This window comes from Miniopterus schreibersii (genome assembly GCF_964146895.1).
Source record: "Miniopterus schreibersii genome assembly, chromosome: 7".
Classification (NCBI taxonomy): domain Eukaryota; kingdom Metazoa; phylum Chordata; class Mammalia; order Chiroptera; family Miniopteridae; genus Miniopterus; species Miniopterus schreibersii.
The window spans coordinates 75,645,345-75,665,109 of NC_138108.1; positions in this window are offsets into that span (position 1 = coordinate 75,645,345).

The following is a 19,765-nucleotide window of genomic DNA, read 5'->3' on the forward strand; positions in this document are numbered from 1 at the left end:
AGTGCCTCCGCCTATGATTGCAGGATTAGTCAAGGACAGGAAAAAGGCCATCGCCCCTCGCCTGCTGTACAGGACCACCCTGGGTAGCACATAGAATAAATGGCAGACTGTGGCATCCCCCTGAAGGGGCTAACAGTATGGAAAGGCCACCAGACCCTCCTCGGCCTTACACAGGTGCTTCCAATGAGAACGGTATCAGGATAGTTACTGTAAACGGAAGGCATGTTCAGTATGAGAACTTGCCCTTCAGGAAACGCTTGGCAAGGCAGTGGCCACACTGGTGCTTGCTCCCAAAGAAACAAAAGCAAAGCATTCTTAGCAGTTAATCAATAGCTATGGCAAAAGGCACTCTGTTCTTAGAAGAAAATGGCAAGAAGAATATAATAGCTTAAGAATAGGTCCATAGTTAAAATATAACCAGAAGAAGTAGTAACCACAGGCAAATATTATATAAAATTTCTGCCTCACAAACTAATATATTACTGCTGCAAACAAACCCGCATCTATCACTCTATAGGTCACTGATTTTTCCTTTCTCCTCTATTCTGAAAAATAAAAGTAAAAATTGTTCTGTTCTGATGAAATCGAAACTTGTATTGTTTAACCTGTGAATAATATTTCTTGCTTGCTAACCGAAAAAATGTAATCGTAGCCAAAAAAGAAAGTATAAAAGATTATGTTGATTCTCAATAAAGTGGAACAGTGTCACACCACCTCCGAGCCGTGTAGTCTGCTGTCTCCCAGCGCCGACGCCTTGCCCGCCTTCGGCACCCCTGACTCCGGCTGCGGTGTGGGCCCTAAGTCCCGCAAGTCCTTAGGTGAGAAGGGGAATTCAGGACGCAGACACACGTAGAGGGAAGGCCATGTGAAGACAGGAGGAGGGGAGCTACGAGCCAAGGAGAGCGCGGCTTCAGCAGGAACCCGTCCTGCCGACACCTTGGTCCTGCACCTTCAGCCCCCAGGACTGTGAGGGACTTATTGTGCGTTGCTTCCAGCCCCCAGTCTGTGGATTTGTTATGGGGGCTGGAGCTGACCGAGAGTCTCCAGAAGAGCCGTGGGGAAAGCGTTCCCAGCCTCGCCCTCTCTCCCCACCCACCCACCTGCGCCCCCAAAGCAAGCACCCTTGTTACCCTGAGAACGGCAAACAGCCGACGTCTTGCTGCGGGCGGGCTAGCGGCAGGCGTGCGGCCGACACCGCGAGGCTGGGGCGCAGGGCGGCGTGGCCCCAGCGGCCTGCGATCTCCCCGAGAAGGCGAACGCCCCCCACGCGCCCAGCCGGGCTTCATTACGCCTTCCCGGGCGCCTTCCCGATCGCTACCGATCGTCTCCTCACACCAGGGGGAAACGTGAAGAGCTTAAATTTTACAAATTTAGAAATCAAGGTTCAAAGAAGTGACATGGTTGGTCGGAGGCCATAGAGCTCCTAGCAGTTGACGCGGCGGACATCAGTGTTCTCCCCAAACCGTCCCACCTCTGCGCTCGGGGCAGGCAGCGGGGTTGTCCTTCCTGGCGGCTTTGGGAGGGAGGCGTATCCTCACCACCCGCTTTAATGTGCAGGGAAGTGGCAGATGTCACTTCAGGGACTGGGGTGAGCAGAGCTCCCCACCAACCCCAAGGGGCATGGACTGAGTGTATCTAGCCACTGAGACGCAAGTGCTCTTTGTTACCAGGTGTCGTTTAGCTCACCCTGACTAGTGCAGTTAAGACGTTTTCAGCACCAGGAAGAGAAAATCTGTCAGGAAATGGTTAACCGTAAGGACATTTGTTACCGCCCTATCTCTTGGTAACACAGTCTGTAAATAGAGGAGTTCCAAGTTTGGGCAATTTCGAGGCTCAAAGATGTCCTTAAGGACCCAGCTGCTTTCCCACCTGCCATCCTCAACAGTTTAATCCCTCCCCTCAGCAGGACAAAATAGCATCAGCAGCTCCAGACATCACACCTTCACACCAAAAGACCCCTCATATCCAGGCGTCAGAAGAGAAAATTTCCCTTTTAAGGATGAGCGTAACCTTCCAGAAGTCCCCTTCCTCCCCCAGTGGAGGCCCCTCCAAGCTGCCTTGGCCAGAGCCGTGTCACATGCCCACTCACTATCAAGGGGAGAGGGACGAATGTGGGTTTGCTGGGTGGATCAAGCTCTTTCCCCAAGGGCACAGGAGACCACCCTCCCCTGAAGCACAGGCCCTCCAATTGTGTTTTCAAGAAAGGAGAGGGACATGCATGTGAAGTGGCCCCACCATGTTTGCTATAAAGTGATTCAGGAACCTGAGTCTCAAGCACCAGCCCTTCTCTCCCAGAGTTAAGAGAGAGGCTGACTGCATGCAACTCCGATGGTTTGTAAATTTGCACAAAAAGACTCAGAGCTTCCTTTGACACACCAGCCAGTTCCCCAGGGAGGAGTCAGATGCACTGCTATGCAAGCTCTTCAGCCTCTGAGACTCCCTAAGTTCCTCTCCGGGGGGGACAGAGACGTATCAGTATTTCCTGCCTGTGGGCCCAGACCTCCCCAGGCCCTGACGTCCCTGGATCTCGGCCATGAGCGGCACAAGAGGCCTAGGACCCGGGCCTGTTGCTGCCAGAGCCTTGTCCATCCCCTCAGAGCGCCTGTTTGCACAATGGCACTGCTGATGGATTCATTAGGTCCTGTTTACTGCTCTTACCTTAGGAAATAAACTGACAGCTGAAATTCTAACTAGATTTAAGACAAGGATGACAGACCCAGTTTGGAACACATTGAGGGAAACTAGACATCTGGAACACTCAGAACTCAATATCAGGAAAAACATCCCCATCATTCCATTAACTGTTTCTCTGGGATCTCCTACAGAGAGAGAATTTTGGCCTGTAGAACCCAGGAGGCCAGCCCAGTGGGGGCAGTTCTGACTCCTGAATGACCAGGGTACAGGCCAGGAAGTTTCTGGTCTCAGAATGACTTTTCCAGAAACATTACATTCCTTTGAAGAGAGGGAAAGGTGTCTTTTTGTGGAAGTAACTGTGCTTTTATGTGTGTGGGAGGTGTATGTGTGTATGTATGTGTGTATTGTGTATGTGTATTATGAGTGCATGCATGTACGTATATTGTGGGTGTGTATATCATGCATTGTATGTGTGCATGTGTGTGTTGTGTGTGCATGTGTGTATGTATGTGAGTGCATTTGTGTTGTGTGTGCATGTGAGCTCATCTTCTTGCTGGGTTGGGCATGAGGAGAGGGTGCATGTGACCTTACTAGTTATCTTTCTGATACTGCAAACCCCGCCCCTTACAGAAGGTGAGGGTTTCCACTTCCCGGTCTTTGGAATTCCCCAGACATGCTTGATGTGTGGGATGTGCTCCTCTGACTGTGTTCCCACAAATCAGCGCAGGAAAGGCCACCCAATCTCTGTTACTTCACTTACAAAACAACTGGCTGACAGGTTGCTTTTTGAAAACCAAAGCATGAAACTCTTGACGTTTCCAGATGTTGGATCTACAGTGAGAGTAGGTATTGTAACGTCCACTGCATTGGCGAAAACACTGAGACCCTGAGCGCACCGGGGACCCGCCGGAGGCCCGCTGCACAGCTCCTGGCCGTGACCCGCAGACACTGCAGAGCCCCCTCCCCAGCCCTCCTCGGAGAGGCTGTGCCCCGAGGCTCCTTTGGCTCAAACCCCAGCAGTTCTGAAGGGTGTATCAATTAGGATATTTTCAGTCACAAGTAAAAAAAATCTCCAACTAATGTGGATGAAATTATTAGGACATTACCTTAATGACAGTAATTCAGGCAGAGTTGTGAAGTCAGCAGCTCAGCAATGATGGGCTGTGGGCTGTTTCTCTGTGATTCTTCCCTTCCCTTCATGGCCACAGGATGGCTGCTGAAGTTTCCAGTATAGTATCTGTTCGTTCATTCATTCAGCAAATATTTAATAGTGTTACTATGTTTGAAGCATTTTTGTTGGTATTGGGGACACAACAGGGAACAAAACTTATAGAAACCCCTGCCCTAAAGGAACTTCCATTCTAGTGGGTAAAGGGGAGACAGTGAGCAAAGTAAATAAGAAAACTACAGTGTGTTGGTGGCATGTGTGGTGGAGAGCAATAAAAAGGGGACAATGAAGATACAGGGGAGGAGACCAAGGAGAAGGATTTTTTATTTAATGGTGTCAGGTAAAGGTCTCATTGAGAACCTGACATGTGAGCACAGAAGCTGAGGGACGTGAGAGAAAGAGCCCGTGAAGATCTGGAGAACACTCTAGGTGAAGGGGAGCAGCAAGTGCAAATGCCCTGAGGTAGGAACGTGCTTAGCAGGTCCTAGGAGGACAAGAAGCCAGAGGCTGGAGAGGTGTAATGAGGAGGAAGGTGATAGGAGGTGAGGTTAGAGAGAAAAAAGAGGCCTGGGTCCTTGAAAACACGTGCCAGCCACACAAGTGCCAAGAATGGATGCTCTTCTTAATGTGACTCTTGTCTATCGCAGAGGCAAACATTTCTCAGCAGGCCAGCCCCACCTCAAAGCCTTTCCCTTGCATTTCACTGGCCAGAACTGGGTCATGGGGCCACCCCTAAGCCAGTCACCTGCAGGATTCATTCCCGGGGTGTGAGCCCACCTCCCCCAAGCATGTTGCTGAACACAGTGCATTCTGCCAGGACAAAAAGGAGAGTGAACGTTGGGTGGGCGACCAAGAGTGTCAGCCACACAGAAACTTCCCATTCAAGCAATTTGCCCCTTGTCATCAGTGGCAGAGTTTGGCTCCAGACACCTGGCTCCTCCAGCAGGTTACTAACCCACAGGGCAGGGCAGCAGGAAGAATGGGGTCTGTCTGGATTTGGGGGCCTTCTCTAACAATGAACTTTCAGGTCCTTCTTCCTCTTCTCGCTCAGGTTTCTGGTCCACAGAAATGTCTCTTCCATTAAAACACACACACACACACAACTTTAGCCATAGAAATTTAAACATATCCAAAGTAGAGAGAAAAATGTGATAAGCCCAGGTGCTCATCTCCCAACTCAACGTTATCAACGCACTAAGCCAAGCGAGCCAGCCCTGCTCCGTGCAGAGCACCACCTACCCCCCTCCAGCATCCATTCCGTAAAGAGCTCTGTCCAGCACATAGTCCCCGGAAGGCCTGCTGTGTTCCTAAGGCCCAGCTGAGGGGGGGGCATGGAGAACTGTGACAGTCACTCAACTCAGCCGAAGGCCCTCTGAGCCCAGGGTGGCCCTGCTTCCCACACTGTCGCTTGCCCATAGCCAGCTGAAGGACACCAAGGCTTCTCCTGAATCATGCTGCGACAGCCCTCGGGAGCTACAGATGTTCATAAAATCATCTATAATTGGGGCGCTTGGCCCATTAGGAATTTGGATGTACCGCCGCCTAAGTCCTCGGCACTGCGCAGAAAAAGCAAACACGAGCAATGCGAGATTTGACTTCTGCGCAGTTAATTTAATCTCCACTCTGAATATAAATCAGCTGCTTTAGATCCGATCCACTCAGCCCCATCCAAGCCTCGTGCTGAATGATAAACACTGGGCTGCTGCGGGCGAGGACAGACCGTGACAGGCAGAGCGAACCGCCTTCAGCTCGAGGGAAGTTTCTGGACTCGGCAAGGACACCACGCTCCCTGAAGAAGCTGCTCAGTCGCAGCCAGAAGACCTCCCTCTGGGAATCGGGGTCTCCTTATCCGAGGTGAAAAGCTGGCCTGTCCTAAGTTTCTAAGGACCTGGCCATGCCAGGAGGCAGAAGGGGAAGCCCCTATAGAACTTTCTATAGGGAACGACAACTTTATAAGCCATGTACCTCTGAAGGACGGGGTTCTTGGTACAAGGGCTATAATTTGAGCTGGTAGGAGAGGGACAGGGTAAGTTATCCCGACTCCTGGCTGCTGGTGGGGTCATCAGCGATGGCCAGCTGTGCTGATGGGATACAGGGGAAGGAGGAATGGGTGGAATTACAGACTGACTCTCCCTGTTAATTTGGGGGGAAATGTACAGATCACGGTTGGGCCTGTCCGAGGGGCCATCAGAGAAATGTCTCCCCCAGCCTCTCCCACTGAGCCAGAAGGTGTGTCCCAGAGGCATCAGGATGGAAGTGCCTTGTTTCTGTGTGAAGATGGGTTAGTGCCTATGAGGAAGTTCAGGCAGGGTTCACAAAAGCTCCAACTTTTTCCTGCCAGATTTTCCTGGTCCTTCAGGTTTCTACTCAGGCCTTCTCTGAATTAAAGCTCGAAGATCCTGATGAAATGCAGTCCTGTGACCTATGAGCTTGATGGATAGGCCCTGATTCGGTCACTCGCTGAGTGGACTTTTACGATTTCCAGTTCTAAGAGACACTGTGCTGGGTACTGGGCGTACAGAGCTGAAAACTAGTGGGCACTTCTAAGAGTCAAAATATAATTCTGAAAAAGTTAAAATCGTGATTTTCATCACAAATGTAGAATGAACATGGGTCACAGATTTTAGTCAACATATTAACTATTGAATGAGAGAACTGGTATGGTGGTAAAACTAGTTTCAAGAGTGCCTGAGGAACTTAAATTGATATAGTCCGTCAAGAAAGGTATTGAGGGAGAGAAGGAGGGAAAGAGCTGGTGGGGGGGCAGAGAGAGACAGAGAAAGAGAGGGAGGGTAGGAGGGACGGAGGGAGAGAAAGAGAAGGGGGAGGGAGGGAGGGAAGGAGGGAGGGAGGGAGTGGTAGGGAGAACATTGTTGGGTTAGATTAAAATTGGTTAATGTCCTATAGGGCAATAAAAGCATAACCATTGGGGTTATCTTCTGTTGCTAAACAAATCTACAGCTAATTTCACAGTGTCTAGGCTCCAGTAAAATAGTATGAAGCACAGGCACACTCTCGCAGAGAATTACTAACCCTCTAGTGGGCTTCTTAAACAATGCCCTGGCATAGCACTGAAGGACGTGCTGTACTTTCTTTTGATTTCCAGGATTTTGATCACTTTTTTCTTAACACAAAAGAAGTAGAATAGCATGCATATCAACCCTCAGGTGAGATAAAGACCCAGGTCAGTGGGAAGAGATGAAGGAGAAAGTCTGGGCCTAGGAACTGGGAAACCTGGGTATCAGTCCTTTGCCCAGGTGTTGTATGACCTCCAGCAAGTTCCATTACCTCCTAAGCCATAGATTCTCTCTCTGTTCAATGACGTTGTTGAAGGAGGTAGTCTCTGACCCTCCCCCTTTCGTCCTGATATTTTCTGAATCACAACAGATTATGAAGCAAGGCTACCAAACAAGTGCCATTGTTTATAGTGACAGGCCGGTGAATAAGTGCCATGGTAGATCTTTGGATAACTGAGGGGATGGGTGATGTGGAGAGGATACAAGCTCTCCCCTTCCCCCAGCTTCTGCTCCCCGTCAGTACCTGGGATGTTTCAGAGTCAGGAGAGGCCAGGTCATGCTGCAGTAACAAGTTGATACTAAAATCTCAGCGGCTTGGCCCAACCAAAGTTTGTTTTTTGCTCACAGAATTCTGGTGGACAGCTGTCCGCCATGTGATGACTGACAAGTCATACTTTTTCTGTTCTGTAACTCTGCTATCCTGGAATGTGGCTTCTGAGTCACTGCAGCAGAGCAAGAGAGAATGGAGCACTCACACCTACTTTTAACTACCTATAACTTGTACTTGTGGGCTATTAACCAAAACTAGCCTCTTGGTTCTAGCTGAATCGAGGGATCTGAGAAGTAAACCCCCCAAGAGCTAGAAAGAAAAGACCAGGAGTTAGTGAGCCCTGACCTGGGAGGGTCCAGCTTCTATGAAGACTGAAGGCCTTGGCCCTGGCCTGGCTGGTGGCTCAGTTCATTCGAGTTTGATCTCCAGTCAGAACACATTCAAGAATCAACCAATGAATGAATAAATAAGTGGAACAACTAATCAATGTTTCCCTCTCTCTCTCTCTCTCTCAAATCAATAAATAAAAATTTATTTATTTTTATTTTTTATTTTTTAAAAATACATCTTTATTGATTTCAGAGAGAGGAAAGGAGAGGGAGAGAGAGAGAGAAACATCAATGATGAGAGAGTCATTGATCGAGCCCACAACCTGGGCATGTGCTCTGACCAGGAATCAAACCCCGATGGCCTAGATCCCAGGTCCATGCTCAACCGCTGAGCCACTCCTGGCAGGGCAATAAATAAAAATTTAAAATAAATAAAATAAAGACTGAGGGCTTTTGCGTATTCTAAGGTACCGCTGCACTATCTCTGACTCTAAGATGCCTGCTGGGATAAGGGAAGTTCAGCCAGATACCTGGACACTGTCCAACCAATGCTCAACATCTGAGGGTTTCTAGAAGCTTCTCAGCCTGGGGCCATGCCTACATGGTTTAAAGAGAGGAAGTTGGATTCACTTGAGCAATGTGTACGGGCACTCTGGGTTTCCAGAAGGCAGAAGCTACGTTCATGATCTCTCAGTGATCTGTGGCCTGAGGTTTCAGCCAAGAACAAGGTCAGAACCCACTTCCCTCTGCTCTGGAGGAAAGAAAGTGCCTCTGAAAAGGGAAATGGCTTTTAGCTGCTTTCTCGTGTGGTCCCATATTGTCCCTTATGCATAACTTTGGTCTTTTCAGAGCCTGGATTCTGGTCTCTCTAACAAGATTACAAGTTCCTTGGGAAGGGGAATGAAGTCGTCGATTTTTCTGCGGCTAACACCCTAAACTAGGCGAATGCTGAGGATTGCTGTTCGCTGATCCATGCATGTGTGACCAGAGCACTACAGGGATATTGGTTAGTAACCAGGGCGATAGTATCGTGGGTGCCAGTCAAGGATGCCGGTCAGAGGCGTGAGGAACATGCTGGGTACAAGGCAGACACTTGCTAGCCTCCGATCCTTCCCCAGCCACCTGGCTTCATTGGTAACTTGCTCCAAAAAAGATTTGAGCTTTCATGGAGAAACACAGACAATTTAACAAGATTTAAAAATTAATAAGGTGAGGAAATGAGACCATTATTCCTAAAGGAACCTCAGCCAGCGTCGTTAGAGTTGTGAACGCTGTTTGTGGCAGAGCAGCTGGGGTGGAGCCTCTTTCCTGGTGCTGCTGGCAGCCCGGCCTTTGCTTAGGGTGCCAAATAGGCTGTTTGGGAGGTAGCCCTGGGTGCCTCTGAGGAAAGAGTAGCCCGATGATGGGTGTGCTGTCACCGGGAACCAGGCGTGGCAACTGCAGAGCTCTCAGGGTGTGGAGGGGCCTGTGTCTTTCCTGGTGGAAACAGATTGAGATGCACAGTTGTTCCCTTAAGCTCAGTCAGCAGATTCCATTGTCCAACACATCATGATGGGATTTGGAGATGGAATGTCAGCTAGGCCACTGAATTCTTCTGTGACCTTGGTTACTTATATATCACCTCTCTGAACCTCAGCCTTTTCATCTGTAAAATGGGATGAGGACCGTTATCTTGCAGGGTTTTGTAAAGAATGTACATCCATCTCTTGGTGATGTGCCTGGCTAATTTCTCATCAGTCTGAGAATTACAAAGATTGTAGCTGTGTGTTTCCCATAAGCTCTCCCAGGGGCAGAGCCAAAGTCATTTTCCCACCTGGGTCCAGGAACTCCCCAAGGAAGGTACTTGCCTTCTGAGTGTGTGTGTGTGGGGGGGGGCACACAAATGGGTAGCTATTGTTATTCTTATCATTGCAGCAATTACCATATTTCTACCTGAAGGAAAGTCCTGGAGGAAGTTGAATAGGAATTCTCAAGCTCTTGTAACATCATTTAAACCCTCAGCAAGCCCCTCCTGGTGATGTCTGCTGCTTCCCTGCAGGACTGCTGGCCTCCCTGGCTGGACTAGAAGCTCCCTGAGGCCAGAGGCTGCTGCATTCCCACATCTCCCCCAGGAGATGCTGAATTCATGCTCCTTGAATGAGAAATGAGGCATTTGGGAGACCAAAGGTGGAGAAGTCTGGACTCTCCCTTGCGGGATCTTTAGGAGATACTCTCTTCGCAGGTTATTTAGAAATAGTGACCATATAATTTATCATCAAAACTGGGACACTTTTAAGAGTAAAGAGGGATGCTATTAATAATCACACTGGAACACCAGGCATGAACCGGGACTGTCCTTTAGGCAAAGCTGGTGAGGTCCACTTGTGGAGCCACTGCTTCAGCTCCCACTCAGCTCATCCCTACCATCGTCTTCAGCATCAGAGTGCTAAGTACGGGAGAGGTGTCAGTGGCCAGGGGGAGGACTCAGTGAGGTCATCATCGAGGTAGACAGACACAATCAGGAACCACCCAGACCCAGCACTGGCTGGGGGAGACACATTCCTTGCCTTATAGGGTCCCGTCTGATAGACAATGACCTTGAGCTCAGTGAGTGCCTGTCTAATGGAGCAACACTCACCCATCTCATGGGGAACTCACATCTGCTCTGAACCTGCCTAGACCCCACCAGACCCTCAATCCTGCAAGGCCCTTTCCCAGGTATAACCACTGAAATGTTCCTTATGCCTCTTGAGCAGCCGTTGCAAATACAAGCTTACACAATTTTACTATTTTGTGTGGGTAGCATCTCTTGCAGTGTGATCAGCTGCTGGCCCTGGGTACCTGTGCTGGTATCCACTGAGACTGGCTGGCCCCACAAAGTGCTGGCCCCTTCTGTCCCTGTGCCCGGAGATGGCAAAGCCTTCAGAATCAAGGTTCTGCCCCCTGTGGCTTTGTATCCTAAGTTCAAGCACTCCCAGGGCCCAGGTCTTGTCTCCTAGTGCTTTCATAGCTCTTTGGGATCCACACCACACTGGGATCTGTTGGATCTGAAGACTGCCTGCAGCTTTACCTACCTTTTAGGTTGGCCCTGTGACTATTAAGCCAGGTGAGACATGACATTATGTTGAAGGCTTGTCATTTCCATGGAAGTGTCTGGAAAAAGAGGATAAGAGTCCCAGATCATCTGATTCCCCCCATCTTATCTCTGTGACCCTGAAAGGGGACCCCCTGCCAGACTTACCCCTCAGAACACTCACCCACCCAACCCCCCTCTCCTCCCCGGCACCTCCTCACTGGCACTAGGAGGGTGTCACCCCCCCCCCCCCAGTCATTCCTTTCATGTCGATTAATAAATCTTTTACTCTGTGGCTTACCTTCCAAACTTTGGTTCTTGAAATGTGAAAATCCAGCTCTGGGAATTCTGAGAAGTCCCTTGTCTGTTTCAGGAAATGCTGAACTTTCAAGATTATCTATGGCTTCCCTCCGAACTTCCTGAGGTCCAGAGAGCAGAGCTGAAAAGTGACTTCTGTTCCAGGCTGTATGAGTCTTTCGCACCCTGAGGCGGTGCAGCACTTCCCACAGGCCTGCGCCTCTGGGCTTCATGTTCATAGTCTGGGCGCTGAGGAAAAAAAAGAAAAAGAAAGAAAATAGATATCAAGAATGGAAATACAGTGGGTGAGATTCCAAAAATGATTGTGCTACACTAGGGCTCCGTCGTAGGAATGGATCACAACTTCTTTAACTGGCTTCCTTTTCAGGGACATTTGGATTGTTTTCGATCTTTTCCTTACAGACACTGCTTCCATGAATATTCTTTTTTTAAAAATTGATTTTAGAGAGAGGAAAGGGAGAGAGAGAGAGAAACATGGATCTCCTGCCTCCCACATGTGCCCTGACCGGGCATTGAACCTGCAACCTGGATATGTGCCCTGACTGGGAATCGAACCAGCCACCCTATGGTGCACGGCAGGATGCTCCGGCCAACTGAGCCACACCGGCCAGGGCTCCATGAACATTCTTGTTGTGAACTCTGAGAAGGAACTTATCTACCAAGACGGATTCCCTCTGGCTGACTGGGCCTAAATTCAAAACTGGAGTTTAGAGGCCTTTGGCTGGGCCGCCTGCTTATACCACGTCACCCGCTGGGGGAAGCTGCTTGCTCCAGCGTCACCGCACAACCCTGCCCTGCCCTGGCCACTCGGAACTGCACAAATGACACTCCTCATTTACATCTCCAGCAGCCAATCTGAGCCGAGCAGGCCTGGGGTCCTCATTTGCATGAATGGCCCCCTGGGCGGGAGCTTTCTCCAAAAACGAGGTCTCTCTTTTGTCTTAGGGGAGCACACTTGGAACTGTCACTGGAGGTTGTACCCCAGTTGGCTTGGATAAAGTCTCCACTTTTTTCAAAACACCTTGCAGTGAATTTTTGTTGACACTGTGCACATGACCAAGGGTACCTGTAAAGTGAGCGCTTCAAGTGCAATCACCCAGGGAACCGGCTGTTTTCATAGCTGCGCCCACTGCGCTCACCAGTTTTGCGGGACAGTGCCTGCTCTCTTCACACTCCCGACGCAGTGTCCTTCAGGCTCACTGCTAGTCTCCAACCTGACGAAAAACGAGGAAATACGACTTACATGGTCATGCATGACATTTCCCATCCTACACTCTGACTCTTCATGTGCTTTGTTCTCTATTAGTATTTTTTATTTATTTGTAGACTTTACATTTTAGGAAATTAACCTTTTGTGAAATATGCTTTAAATATTTTTTCTTGATTTATCCTTTAAAAAATTGCAGAATATTCTCCCCACATAGCTAATAGTAAATTTTATGCCGTCAAATTTATAGCTTCTGTGTTTTAGTTGGCTTGGAAAGTTCTTCCCTACTCCAAAAATTTTCGAGATATCCTAAAACAGATCACTTTTCCTTCTGGTGCTGTCCGTTTTTTATGTCTTTCACTTATATTTATGATTCATCAGCATTTAATTTTGTTGGTAAGGAGTTGCTAGTCAGTTGTCTGAACATAATTTCTCAAATAGTCCATCTTTTCTTTTCTGATGTGAAATATACTTCTTTTGTACCTTGAATTTCAATGTATATTTTCAATATTTGTTGGCTCTCTCCTCTTTTCCACTGCTATTGCCTAGTCATGGACAGACAGGCACAAACTCAATTACTGTACCTTTACAATACTTTGTGATATCTGGTAAGATTAATCCTCCCTCATAACTCTTAATTTTCATTTTTCTGGCTATGCTTGCATGCTTATTTTCCACATAAACTTTAGAAAGAACTTGTCTAATTTTCTGCTCTCAAAAAAAATCCTGTTAGTATTTTTATTGAAGTTGCATTAGATTTATAGGTTCATTTAGGGACAACTGGCAGCGTTATAACATTGAATCTTCTTATCCAGGACATTTCTTCCTCTCTGAAAGATGCAGTAGAATGTCAAAGTGTTCTCCACATAGGGCCTAAACATTCCTTCTTAACATTTATTCTTGGACAGTTCATCCCTTCATTTACAGTGAGAATGAGATATTTCTCTGTATTATATTCATTATATTTCCTATTAATGGCTGTTTGTATAAGGAAAGCTATGGTTGCATGTTAATTTTGCTACCAGCCACCTTATTGGATTGCCTTAATGTTTATATTTCATTTAATTCTTTTGAGTTTTCCAGGTATAGAATCACAAATCTGAAAATAATAGTAATTTCTATGGAAAATTATTTCAGATATAAGGCATCACTAAAACTGTCCTTTCCCCTGCCCCCAAAGTCACCTGTAATGGCCATTGAGGCTGCTTCCCCAACACCCATTTCCCTTCTCCTAGGAGCTACCTCAGTTTATACTTCACTATCTCCACCTTGTCTGCACAGTCTATGTTTTTGGGAGGAAGTTGTGGTCCCTTACAATGGTAGTGACACATGTGGCTCATACTTAGAATAATCACAATAATTACATCCCCACCCTGGTTGGTATGGCTCAGTCAGCTGAGCACTGTCCCACGCACCAAAAGGTCGCCAGCTTGATTCCCAATCAGGGCACATGCCTGGGTTTGATTCCTAGTAGGGGGTGTGCTGAAGGCAGCCAACACTGATGTTTCTCTCATCAGTGTTTCTCTCTCTCCCTCTCTCGTCCTCTCTCTCAAAAATCAATAAAAACATATTAAAAAAAATAAAAATAATTACATACACTAGGAGTTAGACATGTGGCCCAACTGGGGATGTGATGAGGGCTTCAGGCCATAAGTCCCTCTCTCTCCTTGACTGTGAGGAGGTGTAGGCAACCTTCATGTGACCCCGTGAAGCACCCAAATCAGGATACAGCTGACAGCAGAGAAATTGAACCTTGGCTGCACCAATTAAACCAACTCTGTAGCCCACCATCACCTTGAACTTGCAGTTGATGAGCTATTTATTCCTCTTATTGCTTAAGGCAATTTAAGATAAGCGTTCTTTTATTATTTATTTATTCATTCATTTATTCATTCATTTTATTGAATTTATTGTGGTGACACTGGTTCACAAAACCATACAGGTTTCAAGTGCACAACTCTGCATTGTGTGCCCATCACTCCAAGCAAAGTCTCTTTCTGTCCCCATTTCCCCCCTCCTTTGCCCACCTCACTTACAAGATAGGTGTTCTGATACTTACAACTGAACACATTGCAGTCTACATGCCACTATTGACAATCACTCAAGTTCATGGATCTTAAAGGTCTCCTTTGGTATGAGGTCAGGGTCACTTGAAACAGCCTGAGGCTTATCACTTTCTCTAAATAGACCACAGAATTTAATTTGAAATCTTAAAGCTATAAAACTTCTAGAAGGAAACAGAGGAGAAAATCTTTGTGACCTTGGGTATGACAAAGACCTCTTAGATATGACACCACAAGCACTGTCCTATTAAAAAAGAAAAGAAAAATGAATAAATTAGCCTGTCAAAATTAAGAACTTGTGCTTATCAAAAGACACTCTCAAGAGAATGAAAAGGTAAGTCATAGGCGGGAAAATGTACTTTGAACATCATGTATTGATAAAGGGTTCATATCCAGAGTATACAAAAAACTTTCAAAATAATAATATGAATGAAAGATTTGAACAAGTAGATTGTTAAATGGTAAATACTGCAATGTCTTGATTACTGTAACTTTAAAATAAGTCAAAGTTAGGTCGAGCAAGTCCTCCAACTCTGCTTTTTAATTTTTTTAAAGTATTTTTGGCTATTCTAAGTCCTTCACATTCCCATTAAATTTTATAATCAGCTTATCTGTTTTGTTTGAAATTGCTCTGAATCTATATATCAAATTTAAGAATTTAAGAAGAAATTTGTTCAAATTTAAGAATAAATAATAGCTTAACTATGAGTTTTCTGACTCATGAGAACAGTATCTCTCTCTACTTAGGTCATTTAATTTCTCTCAACAATATTTTATAGATTTCAGCCTATAGGTCTTATACATCTCTGTCAAACTTACCTCTAAACATTTCATATTTATAATGCTATTGTCCATTGTGTTATTATTTTTTAAATTACTGATTGCATATTACTAGCATATAGAAATTTAAATATTAAATTAAATATTTATATTTATCTTGTATTCTGCACCCTTGCTAAATTCATTTTTTAGTTCTAGTACTATTTGTGTAGATACCATTGTATTTTCTACATAGATGATCATGTTGTTTATAATCAGAAACAGTATTACTTTCTTCTTTCCAATTGAGGTTTCTTCTATTTTTTCTTACCTTATTAAATGGGTAGAGCCTCCTGTGTGGAATAGAAATGGTTAGGACACACATACTTGTCTTGTTCCTGATTTTAAGTGGAAAACATTCAGTCTTTTATCATTAAATATAATATTTAATTTAAGATTTTCGTAGGTGTTTTCTATCAGGTTAAGGAAGTTTCCTTATATTCCAAATGTGTTGAGGGTTTTTATCAGTAATTGATGTTGAGTTGTTTCAAATGGTATTTTTTTGCACCTGAGATGAAATATGGTTTTCCTTTTATAGTTTTTCCTTTTTTAACTCTTAAAAGAATTTAAAAAGCCAGCCTAGCCTGTTTGGCACAGTGGCTAGAGCGTCAGCCTGCAGAATGAAGGGTCCCAGCTTCAATTCTGGCCAAGGGCATGTACCTCGGTTGCAGGCTCCATCCCTGGCCTGGGTCTGAGGCGCATGCAGGAGGCAATGAATCTATGTGTCTCTCTCACATGGATGTTTCTCTCTCTCTTTCTCTCTTTCCCTCTCCCTTCTACTCTCTCTGAAAAAAACAATGGATGCCCAGCCGGTCGTGGCTCAGCGGTTGAGCATGGACCTAGGATCCAGGAGATCTAGATTTGATTCCCCGCCAGGGCACCTACCTGGGAGTAGACTCGATCCCCAGTGGAGGGCGTGCAGGAGGCAGCCGATCAATGACTCTCACCATTGATGTTTCTCTCTCTCTCCTCTCCCTTTCTCTCTCTGAAATCAATAGAGAGAGATTTTTTTAAAAAGCAATGGGAAAAAAATACCTTTGGGTGAGGATTTAAAAAAAAAAAGAATTAAAAAAGTCAATTCTGAGAGAAAATCTTATAAACCATGTATCTGAAAAAGAACTTGTAGTAATAAAATATAAAGAACCCTTAAAACTAAACATTAAGGAGACAAGTTACTCAATTAAAAATGTGCAAAAGTTTGTACAGACCCTTTCCAAAGAAGATATCTAAATAGCAAACAAGCGCTCAAAAATGTAGGCTTGAGCCACAATGAAATATCATTGTGTACCTATCAGAATGGCTAAAATCAATGAGTGACCATAACAAGCATGTTGATGTGTTCGGAAGGGTTCTCCAGAGAAACAGGACCGCCAGGCCATAATGCACATGCATATGAAGATATTTCTTCTGGGAACTGGCTCCTGTGGTTATGGAGGCTGAGGTCCCACCGTCCACCAGTCTGGAAGCTGGAGCCCCAGGAAAGCTGCGGGTATAATTCGGCCCGAGTCCAAAGGCCTGAGAACCAGGAGCTCCAATGTCCCAGGGCAGGAGGAGGTGGACATCCCAGCTCAAGGAAAGAGAGGGAACTGACTCTTCCTCCACATTTTTCCTCTGTCCCGACCCTCGTGGACTGGATGATGGCCGCTCACAGGGGTGAAGGCGGATTTTTTATGCATCCCACCGAATCAAATGCTAATCTCTCCTGGAAACGCCCTCATCGACACACCCAGAAATAATATTTACCAGCTATCTGCTCGCTTCTTTCTTTCTTTTCTTTTCTTGTTTTAGTAAAAGGAGAAAAGGTTTATTCTCCGAAGAGAAACACTAGAGTCTGCTCATTTCTTAATCCTGCCAAGTCAACACATAAAATAACAATCGTAGCTGGCAACAACACGAAGGAACTGAAACTCTCATATACTGCTGATGAGAATGTAAAATGGTACAGCTGTTTTGGAAAACAGTTTGGCAGTTTTTTAAAAAGTTAAACACACACCTATCATACGATCCAGTCATTCCATTTCTAGATATTTACCCCAGAGAAAAGGAAGCATATGTCCATATAAAGCCCTGTATGCAAAAGTTCGTAACAGCTTTATTTGTAATAGCCCCAAACTGAAAACAACCTAAATCTCTATTGACAAACTAACAGATAAACAAATTATGCAATAGCCACACAATGGAAAGCTACTAGGTAATAAAAAGAATGAATAACTAATACAGGCAATATGAGTTTCAAAATAGCCATGCTAAAGGAAAGAAGCCAAGCAAGTGGACCGCATGCTGTGTGAATCCACTTACATATGCTCTGGGAAACACAAACTGCTCTTTAGACCGTTCACAAAACATTTGCATAATGGACCACTGCAGCCATGGAGAGGCTGATGCAGCTGGTCTTGCTCCGAGGGGGAGCATGGCCACAGTCGCCACAGATGACACAGCAAGAGGCACCAACACATGCTTGACTGCGGACGCACCAAACACTGGTTGTCACAGTCGCCTTTGAGCAAAGAACTAGGGAGGTGGGGTGCGAGGTGGGATGGGTCTTTTCACTACATACCCTTTTGTCCCTTTCGAATTTAGAACAAGACTATATTACTTTTTCTAAATGAATAATGAATGAAATGAACAAAATAAATAAACAAATGAGGAAATGACTATCGCCTTAATAAATAAATCTTTGTGTAAAAAAACCCACAAACTAATCCATAATGATAGAAGTAGGTCAGCGGTTGCTTGGGGATGTGGGTTGTAGAGAGTGGCAAGATTAGGCATCACGAAGGGGCCCAAGAAAACATTTTGAGGTGATGAATATCTTGATTGTGGTGATTGTTTCACAGATTTATAAATGTGCCAAACATAAAATTGTACATTTGAAATATGGGCAGTTTATGATATGTCATTTAAATCTCAATAAAATTGTTTAAAACCCTCATTTAGTATTTTTGAGGCAGGATAGGAAGAAGCTAGGAACATTCTTGGGCAAGTGGAATGGGGAAATTGAGACAAGAAAATTAAACAAAGCCAAACAGTTTGGGTAGCTTACAGCCAGCTAGTGAAGTGCAAGACCTTATGTTCCTAACCAAGGGCACTTGAGAGCAAATGGTTTATACCCTCCTCTCTACCCAGAGAATACATAGCTTAAATCACCCTGGTCAAGGAGATAGAGGACAGAGACCCAATTAATGCCATTTGTGCCAGCTAAACCCAAGGAGGGATGAAGTCAGGGGAACAAATAACAAAAACCCCATTAGAGTCAGATAGACCCAACATAAAAGTAAAACAGTAAAGCAGACCGAAGAATAATCCCAAACTCCCTATACACTCATTTTGATGCATCAGCATATTAAAAACTCACCTGGAAAGCTAATGAATATTCTATTGAAACCCTCCCCTAAGATTCTCACCCACAGAAGAGAGAAAGCCCTCAAGAGAAAGGATGTCAGGGAGGGCTCGCTCTAGGACACGCCCATGCCCCTTCTCAGGCACGAACTTTTTACTTCCTCCTAAACTTTAAAGGTCTCCATGAGACTTGCAACCAGGGAAGCAGCGGGCAGTGGCAGCTCATCCCCAGCTTACCCCCTGATCCTGTTTCCAAGGCCTCCCTTTTCTCTGACTTTCCAGTGAGCTAAAAGCAGCCCAGCCTAGGCTCACTTCTGTTACTGTGATCTTTACTTCCCAGTGAGCTACAGCAGCCCCGCCTTGGCTCACTTCTTTCCTATAACATTTCCAGAGAGTTAAAGCAGAGCACGGCCTAGGCTCTCCCCTGTTGCTTCTTCTATCCTAAGCCCTTCCTTGTCTCCAACTTGAATAAACATACTCTCAAAATCACAGACTCCTGTTGTGAAATCTTTCCTGCACAAAGTCAAGAACCCACACATACTACAAGCCAGCTTGAGGAGGACCTACTTTGGTCCATTCCCCATCCACTAACATTTTTAATGTAGTATAAGCACATGATAAAAACAAACAAACAAAACCACCACACAAACAATATACAAAAACATTTGATTAAAAACTTCAGGGGAAAGTTCTCTCAGAAAAATAAAATTCATAGGGTATCTAACATATTTGATCATTTGGAAACTAAAATTTATTGTTTTTTTAAAAGATTTTTTATTGATTTTTAGAGAGGGAGGGAGAGAGAAACACCAATTGGCTGCCTCCTGCACAGCCCCTACCTGGAATTGAATCTGCAATCCAGGCATGTGTCTTGACTGGGAATAGAACTGGCAACCTTTCAGTGCACAGGATGGAGCCCAACCAACTGAGCCACAGTGGCCAGGGCAATATGTATTCTTTTTCAACATATGTGATAGAACATTTGGAAAGACTCAAGGATGAATTCTAAACCAGTGAAAAAACTAAGACAAATGTTAACTCAAGAAAGAAAAAAATGGAAAGGCAATCATAGTAATAGCGGACGACTTGGCTCACCCATGAACATATGCACATGGTCTTGGAGATGTAAGTGTTGACTACAGACTTAGCTAAACTGAGAGCAGGATTAGGAGCAGTAAGGGGCGGCAGTGGAAGAAAACCAAATCTTTATCTTCCATAGCATGAAGTCAAAAGATTATATTCTAGAATTGGTGAATCAAAGATAGCAGC